Genomic DNA, 17,118 nt, shown 5'->3' with positions numbered 1-17,118 from the left:
AATGTTGAATATTTACTTCAAGGACAATGAGATAATTTACAATAAAATTTAGTTTTTCTTTTCTTGAGAAGAGAATACATTTTTTTAAATAATATTTCATTGATTGTATCATTATTTCAATTATTAATTTTTTTTCGAGTGTTAATAAATAATGAGTTTTTCTTCATTTGGTATTCTATTCAATAACAAGGATCACTATAACGATACACATTATTTCGATGAAGGATTATTCTAAATGAGATAATTTGCAACAAAATTATTATATATTAAAATTTAATTTATTGCATCACCACTACCATGATGCTATTAATGCACAATGAATTTATCTTTCTTCATCGAACAACAGGATACACTAAATTTTGACATAATATTCAACTGGGTAGTATAATCAACATTCGTATTTTCGAGGATAATTATGGTCACTTTGTGAACAATATCACGCATATCCTTTGAAGGTCCTTCTTAAACACTGTAAATAATTTCTTCCTTTGCGTTTTTCGCCAAACATGTTTTTAACATATTTTTGTAATTGATTTCATCACAGAATTTCTTTTGCTTTTATTAAAGATTGCACACCCAAATATTGAATATTTACTTCAAGGATAATTTTGCTCGGACAAATACTATTCTCAATTAATCCCTGTGCATATCCTTTTTTCTAGGATTTTTTTGTTTGTAGATTATCCGTTCGTAATTTTAAGTTTCGCTTTAAGTTTTTCTCGAGTCGACGATTGAACAGCAACTGAGAGAAGATCTCAAAATGATCACATTTAAATGACGACATTGTCTAACGGCTCGATATGGTCATTGTGATCATCAGCATCATCATCATCATCATCGTCTTGATTCACATAGAACTACGAGTATATAAATTGATTTGCTTTCATTTTTAAATTAAAACCCTCTGGCTCAAAGAAAAAGAGCATGATCTGATGGGCAACCACAATTTAAGAGCATATCCAATTCTCACTTTGGGAGAAGACATCTATGATTGGCGCTCATATGTCGCCGATTGCACAGTGCTATTATTCGATTAACTTTGATTTTTCACATTATAGTTCAAGTGACAAATTGACCCTTTGATGATATACCCTTGTCGTTGTCACTGCCAGGCACCAGATCGTCGGCATAGTCTTGGTTCTTTTTTGCATATTTTGTAATAATCAATAAACAAAAATGTGAAAATATTTTCACGATACTAGAAAGGAATACGTTGAATAAATTTAGTCACAATTCATGTTATACTAAATTGCTATTTTTATACCCCCCACCATAGGATGATACCCCCCATCCTTTAACTTTGTCATTCCGTTTGTAACACATCGAAATATTGCTCTAAGACCCCATAAAGTATATATATTCTGGGTCGTGGTGAAATTCTGAGTCGATCTGAACATGTCCGTCCGTCCGTCCGTCTGTTGAAATCACGCTAACTTCCGAACGAAACAAGCTATCGACTTGAAACTTGGCACAAGTAGTTGTTATTGATGTAGGTCGGATGGTATTGCAAATGGGCTATATCGGTCCACTTTTACGTATAGCCCCCATATAAACGGACCCCCAAATTTGGCTTGCGAGGCCTCTAAGAGAAGCAAATTTCATCCGATCCGGCTAAAATTTGGTACATGGTGTTAGTATATGGTCTCAAACAACCATGCAAAAATTGGTCCATATCGGTCCATAATTATATATAGCCCCCATATAAACCGATCCCCCGATTTGGCTTGCGAGGCCTCTATGAGAAGCAAATTTCATCCGATCCGGCTGAAATTTGGTACATGTTGTTAGTATATGGTCCCTAACAACCATGCAAAAATTGGTCAACATCGGTCCATAATTATATATAGCCCCCATATAAACCGATCCCCCGATTTGGCTTGCGAGGCCTCTAAGAGAAGCAAATTTCATCCGATCCGGCTAAAATTTGGTACATGGTGTTAGTATATGGTCTCAAACAACCATGCAAAAATTGGTCCATATCGGTCCATAATTATATATAGCCCCCATATAAACCGATCCCCCGATTTGGCTTGCGAGGCCTCTAAGAGAAGCAAATTTCATCCGATCCGGCTAAAATTTGGTACATGGTGTTAGTATATGGTCTTAAACAACCATGCAAAAATTGGTCCATATCGGTCCATAATTATATATAGCCCCCATATAAACCGATCCCCCGATTTGGCTTGCGAGGCCTCTAAGAGAAGCAAATTTCATCCGATCCGGCTAAAATTTGGTACATGGTGTTAGTATATGGTCTCAAACAACCATGCAAAAATTGGTCCATATCGGTCCATAATTATATATAGCCCCCATATAAACCGATCCCCCGATTTGGCTTGCGAGGCCTCTAAGAGAAGCAAATTTCATCCGATCCGGCTAAAATTTGGTACATGGTGTTAGTATATGGTCTTAAACAACCATGCAAAAATTGGTCCATATCGGTCCATAATTATATATAGCCCCCATATAAACCGATCCCCCGATTTGGCTTGCGAGGCCTCTAAGAGAAGCAAATTTCATCCGATCCGGCTGAAATGTGGTACATGCACAGAAAAAATTTCACGAAAATTTTTCCAATTAAAATCTTAATTGAGTTTTAAAAAATATTCAATTAAAAATTTAATTGAATCAACAAATTTTTTAATTAAAATAAAAATCACACACAAGTTAATAGTATCAATTAATTTTTTAATTGGATCAATTAATTTTTTAATTGACTGTCAATTAATTTTTTAATTGATACTATCATTTCTGTGATTGAAGACATTTCAATTAAAAAATTAATTGGATCAATTAATTTCGTGATTGAATCAGAAAAATAATTTTTTGTGTGTGGTGTTAGTATATGGTCTACAACGACCATGCAAAAATTGGTCCATATCGGTCCATAATTATATATAGCCCCCCATATAAACCGATCCCCAGATTTGGCTTGCGGAGCCTCTAAGAGAAGAAAATTTCACATGATCACATGGTGTTAGTATATGGTCTCTAACCACTATGCAAAAATTGGTCGAAATCGGTCCATAATTATATATAGCCCCCATATAAAATGATCCCCAGATTTGACCTCCGGAGCCCCTTGGAAGAGCAAAATTCATTGGATTCGGTTGAAATTTGGTACTTGATGTTAGTATATGGTATCCAACAACCATGCATGAATTGGTTCATATCAGTCCATAATTATATATAGCCCCCATATAAACCGATCCCCATATTTGACCTCCGGAGCCCCTTGGAAGAGCAAAATTCACCCGGTTGAAATGTGGCACGTGGTGTTAGTATATGGTCTCTAACAACCATGCAAAAATTGGTCCATGCCGGTCATAATTATATAACCCCCATTTAAACCAATCCCCAGATTTGACCTCCGGAGCTCTTAGAGGGCCAAAATTCATCAGATCCGGTTAAGATTTTGTACGTGGTGAAATTTTGTACATTGTGCAGTATATGGCCGCTAACAACCATGCCAAAATTGGTCCATAGCCGTCTATAGTTATATATAGCCGATCCCCAAAAGTAATCTAGCAAAATTTTATTTCTATAGAAAATTTTGTCAAAATTTTATTACTATAGAAAATTTTGTCAACATATTATTACGATAGAAAATTTTGTTAAAATTTTATTTCTGTAGAAAATATTTTATTTCTATAGAAAATTTTGTCAAAATTTTATTTCTATAGACAATTTTGTCAACATTTTATTTCTATAGAAAATTTTGTCAAACTGAATTATATAGTATTCAATCGACCTTTTTTTATTTAATATAATCTCCGTATGGACTAACTTACAATTGAGTAGACGGTGTTTTAAGAAACCTTGCCATCGGCAAGTGTTACCGCAACCCAAGTAATTCGATTGTGGATGGCAGTCTTTAGTACAAGTTTCAATGCAATCCATGGTGGAGGGTACATAAGATTCGGCCTGGCCGAACTTACGGCCGTTTATACTTGTTTAAATTAAAACAAATAAGGCATGGGTTAAAACTGGATGACTTTTCGCGCTCCTTTTATATCGACCATTCATTTTCTTCAGAAGCGACTAATTGACTTTTACAAGGCCGACATACTAGGAAATGTTGCACAAGGGTTCAGCTCCTTATTGGAGTCTGATATTGAATTAATTGTCCTTTCCGTGCGATAACTTTGGGTGATTCATACAATTTGATGTGCATATAAGTTAAAATAAGTTAAAGTCGAACCAGCAATATGATATCGTAAAGCCTACTGAATTAGTGTATTAGTTAATCCCTTGTTCGAGTATTTGCTCAAATAAAAAATACTTTCCTCAGCAACGAAATTTTAGACAAACGAAATTCCCTCTTGTTATACAGTATTTTCTTAAAGAGCAAATAAACCCGAATTTTTGACAAGTGTTGCAACTATTTTATCTAACGATTTTTATTTAGAAAACTTTTTAGCGTCAAATTTCGTTCATCAGAAAAGAAAGATCTTCTTTCAATGTACTGAAAATTCTCCGTTTCTTTGGCTCAGCAAACTCTTTGAATTTGGGTAAGCTCTTTTTTAGTGAGAAAATATGGGTAAGTTTTTTTAGTAAGAAAAAATCACAATGAACTGAATAGTATACGTGAGCCTGAAATAAATCGGGCTACCAACCTTTGGTGTGAGAACAACTTCGTCAACGGGTATCATAAACAAAGATTTTGCTTTGACTTCGAGGAGACAACTTTACCAAGAAAAGAAAACTTCTTTGATCTAAATTTTAGTTTTGTGCGAAAAAATTTCAGTAAGTCAAATCGTGACGACTTTTTGATAAAGTGACGTTTGCTCAACTCAAGATGATTTATTGTGATTTATTTGTGTAATAAAATGAACTTAAAATTCGTAACGTGTCAAAATCTAAATATGTATCATTTATTCTCTGTGATTGTTTTTTGTTTAATCCTTTGACTAGCGATGTCCACTTAGGAGGACATTGGAAAACGACAAGAAACTTTTTTTCCCAACATAGTTTCGATTCATTTATTGATGCTATTTTAGAGACTTTAACCTTAATAATCTATAAATATTTCCCATATTGGTGAACACTAATATTCATTTTTATAAACTTCTTTAACAATAAACAAAACATACGAAATTTTGAGACTATTTTTCTCCTGTACTTCTGTAGTAAAAAACATTCATACAAGATCTATAGGCGATATTTTTCCGGATTCCTTTTTGTATTTTTTCTCTTGATTCACAATTCAAGAATCAAGTTCTCAGAACAAACTTATATACACTGTTAGAAAAATATGTTTTTCATATGTTCCGATACAAACAAAATGTGTTTCGGGCGCAATTCTTTCACACAATATATTTAAGTGCAAACATGTAATGTTCCTAAACTAGCACTAAATGTTTGGGACACATACGTTAATATGTTAGAATATATTATGTTTGGAGCATGAATATTTCATAAAAATAATATGTGTGAATGTGAACATATATAAATTTACAAATTTCGAGTAAACATATATATGTTGTGATATTTTATTCAGAGAGCGACAGAGAGAGAGAGAGAGAAATAGAGATGGAAACCGGGAGGGTTGACATAACATAGCGAGAGAATCAAAAGAGAGCAATATCTGTGAAACTACTTGTATATTTCTTCGGAAAACTGTTTTATGATAAGGCCAAAAATTTGATATGCTTAAGTCTAAATATTCTTCATAAAAAAACGAAAGGGCACTATTCTCTTTTTAGAGTTGGGACAGTAAAATGAAAAAAGGTGGAAACAGTGAAGCATGTATAAAAACAAAGTTTAGTTCCTCTTTATTAATAAGTAGTCCAAGATGAGTTGACGGACACCTTCGAAAATAAAAGGGGCCTTTAAGTTCGACTCACGCGTGAGTCACGGAAATTTTCGTGAGTCACGACAATTTCGTGTCAAGTGCGCACGCATAAGCGTAGGAAGGCCTCTGGGGAGGGGGCTTAGACCCCCCCAGAAAAATTTTAGCCCCCCCCAGAATTTGAAACTCCATTTATGATTTTCCATTTTTCAATAGTTTTTTTTTTTAATTTTTATAAAAATTAGACAAGTATATACAATCGCACAAAGTTCCGCTAAAGACTTTCATGAACAATCGAATTACTTGGGTTGTGGTAGCAGTTGCCGATGGCAATGTTTGAAGTCAGATATTTATGAAATAAAGCTGTGGTTGAACTTATGATTGATTTAGTTTAGTCAATTTAATTTAAAAAAAATAGTAATTGATATTAAAACTATTCTTTCATAAATTAATATCTTAATATTGCTGCGAAAAAGCTTTGCCAAAAAAGTAGTGAAAATGTTCTTTTTGGGTCTAGAAGTGGTGCAAAATTGGCGGAGAAGCAATGAATGTAATATGAGCTTGTCATAGGACAAATGTCCACCGTTTCAACAGTCGTTGCAATGAATTTGCATCACTTCTTAAGGTGAGATCCAAATTCAGTGTTTTGAATGTGAATTAAAAAATTTTGTGATATTTTCCCAAATAAATAATTTTTATATTGTTTTTGTGATTTTTAATGCATTCTGACATTTGTTTGAAACGTTTTTCCTCGAACAATTTCCAAAATTATCGATTTTTCTATAATGGATTTAGCAGTTTTGTGGCAAAATTTAAATAATTTGTACCAATTTATTTATTCTTACTCTTTTTTTAAACTATTTAAAAAAAAGAAAACAAAAAATTACACATTAAAATATGAAAAAAAAAATGAAGTTAAAAAACTTCCTGTGTAGTTAAAATAATTGAGGACATTTTTGGAAGTACTTTTAAAGTTGTGCCCTTAGAACAACTCACAATTTTTTTGCTGGGAAAAGTGTGGAACTACTTTTAGTTGCTTTATTATAAATTAATTGTCGAGTTATTTTGATGTCTAATTTTTATTCAATTTTATGAAATAAAACATTAATTGAGCATATAAGTTCGGTCTATCAATTTTTAGCTAGGGGGGCTATAGCCCCCCCTAGGAAAATTGTCTAGCTACGCTAATGTGCGCACGTCTATTCTGGATAGAACACTAGTACAACGATGTTCTGGATAGCTCATACAAATGTTGTATCCAGCGCTAAAAGAAAACAGGCCTATTGTTTTCTAACAGGCTGGCTGATAATTCCCCGGTCTAACAAAGAAAAACACATTTTTTTGTCAAAATTCGTTTTTATTATTCAACATAGTTCCCTTCAAGAGCGATACAACGATTATAACGACCTTCCAAGTTTTTGATACCATTTCGGTAGTACTCCTTCGGTTTTGCCTCAAAATAGGCCTCAGTTTCGGCGATCACCTCTTCATTGCAGCCAAATTTTTTCCCTGCGAGCATTCTTTTGAAGTCTGAGAACAAGAAAAAGTCGCTGGGGGCCAGATCTGGAGAATACGGTGGGTGGGGAAGCAATTCAAAGCCCAATTCATGAATTTTTGCCAATTCCCAATGACTTGTGGCACGGTCCATTGTCTTGGTGGAACAACACTTTTTTCTTCTTCATATGAGGCCGTTTTGCCGCGATTTCGATCTTCAAACGCTCCAATAACGCCATATAATAGTAACTGTTGATGGTTTTCCCTTCTCAAGATAATCGATAAAAATTATTCCATGCGCATCCCAAAAAACAGAGGCCATTACTTTGCCAGCGGACTTTTGAGTCTTTCCTTGTTTCATCCATTGTCACATCTCGACTGAAAAACTCGGGTGTAAAGGGTGATACGGTCAAAATTTGGTCAATATAAACTTGACGTATTTCTTTCAGAGTGTTTGAAAAACCTGAACACCCCTCATTTTGAAGGTGTGTGTGTGTAGAATGTTGCTCCTATTTTGATTTTGGAATTCACTCTTCAGTTGTCAAAATGCCGTCCAAGCAAGAAGAGCAGCGTATAAAAATTTTGCTCACGCATCGCGAAAATCCGAGATACTCGCACGCAAAACTGGCAAAATCGCTAAAAGTTGCCAAATCAACCGTTACAAATGTAATTAAAGTGTTTGGGGAAAGTTTGTCGACAGCCAGGAAGTCTGGATCGGGGGAAAATCGAAAACCGGAAGCCGCTGAGACGACAAAGAGAGTTGCCGGTAGTTTCAAGCGAAACCCTAACCTCTCTCTCCGAGATGCCGCAAATAAGCTGGGTGTATCGTCTACAACCGTGCATCGAGCCAAAAAACGAGCCGGACTATCGACTTACAAGAAGGTAGTGACTCCAAATCGCGATGATAAACAAAATACGACGGCCAAATCGCGATCCCGGAGGCTGTACACGACGATGCTGACGAAGTTTGACTGCGTGGTAATGGACGACGAAACATACGTCAAAGCCGACTACAATCAGCTTCCGGGACAGGAGTTTTATACGACAAAAGGAAGGGGAAAGGTAGCAGATATTTCCAAGCACATAAAACTGTCAAAGTTCGCAAAGAAATATCTGGCTTGAAAAGCAGCATTTTCATAGCTTCCGGGACTGTCAACCAAGAAATTTACGTGAAAGAGTGTTTGAATAAACGTCTGCTGCCTTTCCTGAAGAAACACTGTTGTTCCGTACTGTTTTGGCCGGATTTGGCATCTTGCCATTATGCCAACAACGTGCAGGTGGTTCCCAAGGACAAGAACCCTCCCAACACGCCAGAGCTCCGCCCAATTGAGAAATACTGGGCTATTGTCAAGCGGAACCTAAAGAAGACCAAAAAAACTGCTAAGGACGAGCAGCAGTTCAAGGCAAACTGGCTTTCTGCGGCGAAGAAGGTGGACAAGGTGGCTGTACAAAATGTGATGGTGTCAAGCGTCAGGCCCGGCAATTCGGATTTGGAAAAGCGAAAGCCCAACTGAATATTTTTCCTGAATTTTATACTAATTGAACTTGAAAAAGAAATTTAATTTGATTTTTTAAATAAACGATTTCACCGATTTACACGCGTTTTCCCTTGACCAATTTTTGACCGTATAACCCTTAACAGCTGCAAACACCGCTCAGAATCATCAACACGTTGTTGTTGTTGGTCAAATGTGAGCTCGCGCGGCACCCATTTTGCACAGAGCTTCCGCATATCCAAATAACTATACACAGAAAAAAGTATGTTGTAAAACTGATGCAACTCGTAAAATGAACTATGATTTATTACAAATTATTTATTTTGTTTTAGTTTATTTTTTAAATTTTGTAAGAAATTTTCCCCAGCCCAACGATTTTTTCTTTATACCAAGTTTGTCTTAAATATTTTATGAACGGCAGTAAAAATTCAATGACATACAAATTAGTTCAATTCTAACTAAAACAGAAGAAGTTGTTCGTACACATCTCAAAAATAGAAAGAATGAACTACAGCATGGTTAAAATGGGAATGATCTGGCGCCTAAAATATTTTCTTTATTTTTAGTTAATTTTTTTCTTTTCAAGAAAGATGAATTTCGTAAATGGCAATTAAAAATCCAAAAAAAAAATCGTTAATTAATTAATTTACCGAATCTCAAAATTTGGACTACAATTTAGTTCAATTTTCGCACATAGTTCATTTGTCCCATAATGTAGTTTACTTTTTTCTGTGTATTTAAGTAAATTTTTAACACGAATTGAGTTTCAAAACTGAGTTTTTTATTACACATTCCTCTCTTACTTACATTTGGAATAATAAAAGAAAGGAAACAAAAAATTTAATATTATTATCACTGCCACCCCCAGAGAAGGAATATGATCACCTCAAACATGTTTTAAGAGCAAAATGTTATTTTTGGGTGGTTACCATGTAACATGGATTTCGCAACCATGTTATTTTCTCGGAAAACATGTATCTGATTTCAGCAAGCAGGTTATATTTGACTATAAAATAACATTTTAGTGACAAACATGTTACGTGGTCACCATACAAAAATAACATTTTGCTCTTGAAACATGTTTGAGGTGATCATATTCCTTCTCTGCGTGCACAATTCACTTTTGTTAGAATGAATTTTTTTTTCTTCAGAAAATTTGAGTAAGATACAATAAAAATTTTCTTGTTAAAACTAATTTATTATTTGTTTTGTTTTGTTATTGTTGGTTTTGTTCTTTAAGCATTGTTGTTGTTTTTTTATTTCAGCTTAAAACCATACATTGACTAAACTACAAGAGTAGCTTAACCAACAGAGGAAAAGAATGTTTGTCAAATTTATTTGGGCAAAGCCCTATAGACTGCAAGATGGTTGGATGGACGCACGTTTCGGAATTACCACATTCCTCATCAGCATCCTCTACTTGCAGCAAAACTATCAACCAATTATCAGAATAAATTCAGGCAGTTTATTAAACCCAACAAAAACCACACTTGAACCCTCCGAAAAAAGGTTTTACATTGATAGCCGGCTTATGCCGAAATAAACTCGAAACAAACATATCTCTTTTCCTATGCCACTGTCAAATCATCGATTTGAATTCACATGGCTGGGTTTATTTTGAGCGTGCCTCCTCTTCTTTTTCCATTTGTTTTGTTTTGTTTATTATATAATCACTAATTTATTATATAATCACTACTACGGTGATTTTTCCACTGAAAGAAAATTCACAATAATTTTTTCCCTTGTTATTCTAGCGAATCGCAAGTATTGCTACACCCTCAAAAAAAATCGCTTCTTTAACATATGTTCCAAACATATTTTGCAGGAAGCACATATATTATTGCATACTGCCGAAACATTAATATGTTTGTTTTATGTGAACATATTATATGTTTGGAAGCATTTTGAGCCAAAAATATTATATGCTTGGAAGAATTTTTCCCAAACACGATTGTGCTCATTCCCTAACATACTCGTAATTTTCAAATTTTTTAGTTATTGGCACCTTTTTCTGTAATACAAATAATGTTGAAGAAATTATTCTTTTTTATAAATTTTTTAAATTTTACCTTTCGCCTGCACGGAGAATCGAACCGAGGACCATACAGTTTGTAAGCCAACACACTATCCACTGGGCTACGTAGCTGTTATAGTCACCAGTAGATAATTATCGTTTTAAGTTACATTTATATAGCATAGTTTGCAGCGCCCACGAGCCCATGCAAACATTACATTATTTAACAGAAACATACATTTGTTTGCCACGTGGAGCAGTGGTTAGCATGTCTGCCTTGCATGCAAAGGGTCGTGGGTTCAATCCCTGCTCCGACCGAACATTTTTTTTTTTTAATTTACACATTTATATTTATACTATATTAAATTTTTTTAAATGAAACTTCGAAATGAGCGTTATTAAAGATTTATAGTCAGTAACAGTGCTTGATATAAACGAAATTGACTGATTTTTGGATAAAATATTATTTTTTATTGCAAAAATAACAATATTGTAATAAAAAACTGTTTTTGGACAAAACTTTAAAATTTGGAAGGAATTCAAAAACTAACAAAAGAAGAACGTGGAGTCGAGTATAAACATACATACATAATTTTATAATATAAACATACATTCATTTAGGAGTGAACAGTTTTTTACTAGCATTTAACACCATCGCTCTAAAATTCCTTTTATTTTTCTTTAATAATTCATTTTAAAGAAAATAAACTTTTTAAATTGTTTTAGCTGTAAAACTCGAACTTAATGCCCGCTTTTATATTTGATGGTGTCCGTCAACTCCTCGTGGACTACTTTTTAATAAAGAGGAACTAAAGCTTGTTTTTTTACATTTTACTGTGTATTTTTTCACTATTTCCTCCTTATTTCATTTTACTGTCCCAACTCTAAAAAGAGTATAGTGTCCTTTCGTTATTTTTATGAAGACCCCTGATTTCTTTTAACGAACCAAGAAAAAAATTGTGTCCATAATGCTAAAATGATAAACAAAACACATGTCCACACATACATAAAATGCTGCTCTCAAGGCGAAAACATAAGCTGTTTGTTTTTCAAATGTCTATTCTCTTGGTTCAGAATGTATATTCTCTTTATTCAAATTAAATAATATTTAGACTTAAACATATCAAATTTTTGGCCTTATCATAAAACAGTTTTCCGAAACAACATACAAACGGTTTCACAGAAATTGTTCTCTTTTGACTCTTTTGCTGTGTTATATTGATATCTTTCGTCAACTCTCCCGGTTTCCATCTCTATTTCTCTCTATACTCTCTCTGTCGCTTTGAATAAAATATCACAACATATGTATGTTTAGTCGAAATTTGTAAATTTATATATGTTTGTATTCACACATATGATTTTTATGAAACATTCATGCCCCAAACATAATATATTCTAACATATTAACATAGATGTCCCAAACATTTAGTGTTAGTTTAGGAACATTACATGTTCGCACTTAAATATATTGTGGTTTAAAATCGTGCCCGAAACACATTTTGTTTATATCGGAACATATGAAAAACATATTTTTCTAACAGTGTATACTTTTTTGTGAAGTATAATTGATAATGAATTTTTCTTGTTTTGACAAGATTGAACTAAGCTACATAAACATTTTATAATAAAAATATAATTCATTGCTTCATCTCCTGTTATTTTAGGGAAGAACAAAGTATCACTGCAACGATATACCTGTTTTTTATGAAGTATGATTCGCAATGAGATAATTTGCAATAAAATTATTATAATAAAATTTAATTTTTTGTATCACCACTACAACGATAATTTGTTGTGAAGATTAATTTACAATGAATTTGTATTTTCTTGCTATTCTATTGAATAATAGGAAACACTAATTTCATTCAAATGTGTAGAATAATCAGTATTCGTCAGGATAATCATGGCCATTTTGTTAACAATATCACTTATGTTCTCTGAAGGTCCTCATTTGCGTGTTTTTATCACAAATGTGATTCACATACTTTTTTTATTAATTGATTTTATAACAAAATTTCTTTTTAAGTGTTAATAGATTACATAGGTGAATATGTAATATTTACTTCAAGGATAACTTTGCTCGGACAAATACTATTCCCAATTAATCCTTGCGCATATCCCTTTTTACGTTGTTTGTTTTGTTTTTAGTTTATCCGGCCGTGTTTCTTGCTTTGACTTAAGTATTTTCCGAGTGGACGATTGAACACCAACTGAGAGAAGATCTCGAAATGATCACATTTAAATGTCGACATCGTCGAACGGCTCGATCATCATAATTGTCTTCATTCATATAGAACTACGAATAAATTGATTTGCTTTCATTTTTAAATTAAAGCATTTTGGCTCAATGTAAAAGAGTTTCGGTTTGGTGAACAACCACAATTTAAGAGCATATTCATGTCTCACTTTGGGAGAAGATATCTATGATTGGCGCTTATATGCCTCCGACCGAACAACGCTATTATTTCGTTTATTGAAAATGTTGCAGAGTGTTATTCGATTAACTTTGATTTGTCACATCATAGTTCAAGTGACGAAGTGACCCTTTGCACTGAAAAAAATTGTAGTGAGGCCAAAGATTTCATGTCCTTAAATTTCGAATGCGAATTTGGCTTAGCATAAAACACTCATTTCTCTGATATAAAGTTTTTTTTTTCTTAAATTTTAAGTCGAATGACTTTACTATAAGGACAAAACGACTTTATTGAAAAGTTTATCGACTTTTGGACAAGAAAAAACATGTGTTATTTTGATTTTTGAATAATATTGGGGCTTTATGCTGTAGTCAGGGGTCTACGTAAGAAGAAGAGGGGCTCCAACACACTGGCTGACTATGATGATGGAGCTGGATGTGACGGGTTGTCTGTTGTTGTTGTGGACTGTATTTCTATTTCGCAGAGATCTTCTAATCTCACCAGAGCAAACGATTGGCTATAGGAGACAAGAGGGGTTACTTGTGGAATAGAATCTCACAGGGAATTCAATCCACACAAGTAAATAAACCCAAGTGGAGGAAACAAAGAAATAAAAACACCAAAAGGAGTCAATTCAATATGTGGTTTATTGGAACTCAGGTTCCTCACCAGTAAGTTTGTAGCTTCTTCTGCGGTTGGTAAAATAAAAGTGAACAAATGTAGGTTACCCTACCTACCAAGAAAATTAACAATGGCTATATGTATCTTTTAGTACTTAACAATTCATTTTGTTGACATTCGTTGTCAACCTTAAATATCTTCAAAAGTAATTTTCAAACTGTAAGATTTTACACTAGCTTAATTCAAAAGGCCGTTACAACTAAATTCAAATTCAAATGTATTAAGTGTAAACCCATAGGTTTATACAATTTTTATTCGATTTTCTTTTTTTATTTAAATAATATTCTATATTTTTGCCAAGCTTGATATCTTTTTGTTTTATTATTTATTTATTCAATTCATCAATCCTGATATTTGGCAATTTTTGCTGAATTGCTTACTCAGAGATACATGATCTATAAACAAATTCAGCGAAAATTGCGAAATATCAGGATTGATGAATTGAATAAATAAATAATAAAACAAAAAGATCTTAAGCTTGGCAAAAATATAGAATATTATTTAAACAAAAAAAAAATCGAATAAAAAAACAAAAAAAGGTTTTTTTTCTTGTCCAAAAGTCGATAAACTTTTCAATAAAGTCGTTTCGTCCTTATAGTAAAGTCATTCGACTTAAACTTGTATGTTCTAACATGAACAAAAAAAATCGTTTTACTAAAGTCAACTTGGCTTTAATAACTCTGCTAAATTCTTCAAAATAAAGGAAATCGCCTTTAAATCTGTTGACTGTTTGCATCTTGACTACAAAACATAATGCGTTTAAAAATGGAAGACATTTTTTAACGCTTTATTTCAAAAACGTTTTCTGCTTGAAACATAACATAACTTCTACTTGAAGTCGAGTCTGAATATGAAAATTTAAGTTGTCCTTAAAACGGTTTAATGGACTTTGATATCACATGAATAAAAAAGCTGAAAAAATACGTATAAATAAAATTTTTTTTCCTTGAATACGTAAAACTAAAAAAAGAGAATTTTGTCTTACCAAAATTATTAATGTAAAGACAAAATCTTTGGAACCGTGCATGTTTTTTTTTGGTGTGGTGACACACACTTGCAGGTACCATATAGTCGGCATAGTCTTGTTTCTTTTTTACATATTTTGTAATAATCAATCAATAAAAATGTGAAAATATTTTCACGATATTAGAAAGAAATTCTTTGAATAAAGTTAGTCTTTACTCATTTTATATACACACTGAAAAAAAAATATTGTCGTGAGGTCAAAGATTTCATGTCTTTAAAATACGAATACAAATTTTGCTTAGCATAGAAGACGCATTTCTCTAAAATAAAGTTATTTTCCTTGTCCAAAAGTCGATAAACTTTTCAATGAAGTCGTATTGTCCTTATAATTAAGCGATTTGACTTAAAAATGGGTATCTTAACATGAAAGAAAAAATTTATAGGCTAAGGTCAACTTGACTTTAATAATACAGAAAAATTCTTTAAATTTAATGAAATTGTCTTTAAATTTGTTGTTTTTTTTGCATCTTGACTACAAAGCAAAAAATCGTTCAAATATAGGACATGTTTTTCAAAACTTTATTTTAAAGAAGTTTTTTACTTCAAACATAGCATAATTTCTACTGGAAGTCGAGTTCTAATTTGAAAAAAAAAGTTTTAAGTCGATAGCTTGTTTCGTTCGGAAGTTAGCGGGATTTCAACAGACGGACGGACGAACATGCTCAGAATCGACTCAGAATTTCACCACGACCCATAATATAACAGGTTGGCTGATAAGTCCCCGGTCTAACAAAGGAAAACACATTTTTTTGTCAGAATTCGTTTTTCAACATAGTTCCCTTCAAGAGCGATATAACGATTATAAAGACCTTCCAATTTTTTGATACCATTTTGGTAGTACTCCTTCGGTTTTGCCTCAAAATAGGCCTCAGTTTCGGCGTTCACCTCTTCATTGCAGCCAAATTTTTCCCTGCGAGCATCCTTTTGAGGTCTGAGAACAAGAAAAAGTCGCTGGGGCCAGATCTGGAGAATAGGGTGGGTGGGGAAGCAATTCAAAGCCCAATTCATGTATTTTTGCCATCGTTCTCAATGACTTGTGGCACGGTGCGTTGTCTTCGTGGAACAATACTTTTTTCTTCTTCATATGGGGCCGTTTCCCTTTCCCTTTGCGGTCGCGGTATTTATTTGAACAAACGTTGCATATATTTGAATTTATAGTAAATGGGAATATCTAGTTTATATGTACTGAAAAAAATATTGTCTCGAGGTCAAAGATTTCATATCTTTAAAATACGAATGCAAATTTTGCTTAGCATAGAAGACGCGAAGACGTTAAACTTTTCAATGAAGTCGTATTGTCCTTATAATTAAGTGATTTCACTTAAAAATGGGTATCATAACATGAAAGAAACTATTTTGGGGCTAACGTCAACTTGACTTCAATAATTCAGAAAAATTCTTTAAATTTAATGAAATTGTCTTTAAATTTGTTGTCTTTTTGCATCTTGAATACAAAGCAAAAAATCGTTCAAATATAGGACATATTTTTCAAAACTATATTTTAAAGAAGTTTTTTACTTCAAACATAGCATAATTTCTACTGGAAGTCGAGTCCTAATTTGAAAAAAAAAGTTGCCGTTAACTCGTTTTTAAATGACTTTGATAGCATATGAAGAAAAAAGCTGAGAAAGCGAAAAATTAATATTTTTTTACTAGAAGCAAGTACACAAAACCTAAATTTAAAAGAGAATTGTGTCTTAAAAGTATCCTTACTTGTATTCTCCGCTTCTTTGGCTCGGAATCAATACCAAATTTTTTAAAATAAAGACAAAATCTTTGGAACCGAGTATGCTTTTTTTTCAGTGTGGCATCTGCCAAACAAAAACATTTCAACTCGGTTTGAACGGTGAAATGTTTTCGAAAAACGATTAAGTGGGAACATAACATTAGAGTACACAGAAAAAAATTTCAGGAACATTTTTCCAACTAAAATCTTAATAGAGTTTTAAAAAATATTCAATTAAAAATTTAATTGAATCAACAAATTTTTTAATTGCAATAAAAATCAATCACACAAATTAATAGTATCAATTTATTTTTTAATTGCCTGCCAATTAATTTTTTAATTTATACTATCATTTCTGTTATTGAAGACATTTCAATTAAAAAATTAATTGGATCAATTAATTAGAAAAAAAGTTTTTGTGTGTAGTATAAATGCCGAAGCTCAACTTTTATGTCTCTAAAAAAAATTATACAAAA

At 32.9% G+C, this 17,118-nt stretch overlaps 1 protein-coding gene across 3 annotated transcripts in view; it reads right to left on the bottom strand.

Annotated features, from left to right (window-relative positions):
• The window catches only part of Mdr65 (Multi drug resistance 65), a 31,935-nt gene extending 18,941 nt beyond the window's left edge, over window positions 1-12,994 (bottom strand). For 2 of the 3 annotated variants that reach the window (XM_075308432.1, XM_075308431.1), the window contains exon 1: window positions 596-726. The gene's annotated coding sequence lies outside the window, so the exon portion shown is untranslated. Of the gene's footprint in view, window positions 1-595; window positions 727-12,858 lie in introns of those variants that run through there. The other variant, XM_075308433.1, reaches the window with a different exon arrangement.
• Window positions 12,995-17,118: the final 4,124 nt, after the last annotated feature.

Source organism: Haematobia irritans, chromosome 4 (genome assembly GCF_050003625.1).
Source record: "Haematobia irritans isolate KBUSLIRL chromosome 4, ASM5000362v1, whole genome shotgun sequence".
NCBI classification, from domain to species: domain Eukaryota; kingdom Metazoa; phylum Arthropoda; class Insecta; order Diptera; family Muscidae; genus Haematobia; species Haematobia irritans.
This window is presented reverse-complemented; position numbering and strand designations above follow the sequence as displayed.